The sequence below is a fragment of the Zea mays genome, chromosome 1 (assembly GCF_902167145.1).
Source record: "Zea mays cultivar B73 chromosome 1, Zm-B73-REFERENCE-NAM-5.0, whole genome shotgun sequence".
Lineage (NCBI taxonomy): Eukaryota > Viridiplantae > Streptophyta > Magnoliopsida > Poales > Poaceae > Zea > Zea mays.
In genome coordinates, this window is record NC_050096.1 from 260,134,474 (window position 1) to 260,136,058 (window position 1,585).

The following is a 1,585-nucleotide window of genomic DNA, read 5'->3' on the forward strand; positions in this document are numbered from 1 at the left end:
CCAAAGAAGCCAAATCATGTTTATCTTCTTCACAAGGCACTCTACGGGCTTAAACAAGCCCCTAGAGCTTGGTATGACTGTCTTAAAGAATTTTTAATTAAGAATGGGTTTACAATAGGAAAAGCTGACTCTACCTTATTTACTAGAAAAGTTGACAATGAATTATTTGTGTGCCAAGTATATGTTGATGACATTATATTTGGTAGTACTAATGAAAAATTTTGTGAAGAGTTTAGCAAAGTAATGACGAACAGGTTTGAGATGTCTATGATGGGCGAGCTTAAATACTTCCTGGGATTTCAAGTCAAACAGCTCAAGGAAGGTACTTTTCTATGCCAAACCAAATATACACAAGATATGCTCAAGAAATTTGGCATGGAAAAGGCAAAACACGCCAAGACTCCAATGTCATCAAATGGACATCTCGACCTAAATGAGGAAGGTAAACCCGTAGATCAAACATTATATAGATCAATGATAGGATCACTGCTTTACTTATGTGCATCTAGACCTGATATTATGTTGAGTGTTTGCATGTGTGCACGTTTTCAAGCAAATCCTAAAGATTGCCATCTTGTAGCAGTTAAGAGAATTCTAAGATACTTAGTTCACACCCAAAACCTAGGATTATGGTATCCCAAAGGCTCCCTTTTCGATTTACTTGGCTATTCTGACTCAGATTATGCCGGTTGCAAAGTAGATCGAAAAAGCACTACTGGGACTTGCCAATTCCTTGGGCGATCCTTAGTATCATGGAGTTCCAAGAAACAAAATTGTGTTGCACTTTCCACTGCAGAAGCTGAGTACATAGCAGCTGGGGCATGTTGTGCACAGTTGTTATGGATGAAGCAAACCCTTCGAGATTTTGGTTGTGAGTTTAACAAAATTCCACTTTTGTGTGACAATGAGAGTGCCATAAAACTTGCAAACAACCCTGTGCAACACTCTAGAACTAAACATATTGACATCAGACACCATTTCTTGAGAGACCACGAAGCCAAAGGAGATATCGAATTGTTTCATGTGAGCACCGAAAATCAACTAGCCGATATCTTCACAGAACCCCTCGATGAGACTAGGTTTTGCTTTCTTAGGAGTGAATTAAATATCTTGGATTCTCGTAACTTAACTTGAAAACGGTCACAAAAATTGTTTGATTCACTGTTTTTGATTGATAGTTTTAAAGCTATGTGATGATCTTTCAAAAATTTGGTGAAAATGTTAAAATTTGAATGCATTTTAGTGCTAAGATTTTTTTTTGGGCTCAACTGGCTTGACCAGCTGAACTTTCTAGTTCAGCTGGAGGAAGCCAGCTGAACTTAGCAGTTGAACTTCAGCTCAGCTGTTTTTAACCAGTTTTTACCAGGACCATCCTGGTTAAAACCGGTTGAACCGGCATAGTGGACCGGTTGAACCGGTCTCTGACCGGCCTGTCCGCGCAGGTCTGTCACCTACACTTTTTTTAGTCGCGCAGCACCTTTTTGACCGGTCGCAGGTCTGTCACCTGCACTTTTTTCAGTCGCGCTGCACCTTTTCTTTTGTCTCGCAGCACTTTTTCTTGACCGGTCGCTTCCTCGTGCAGATT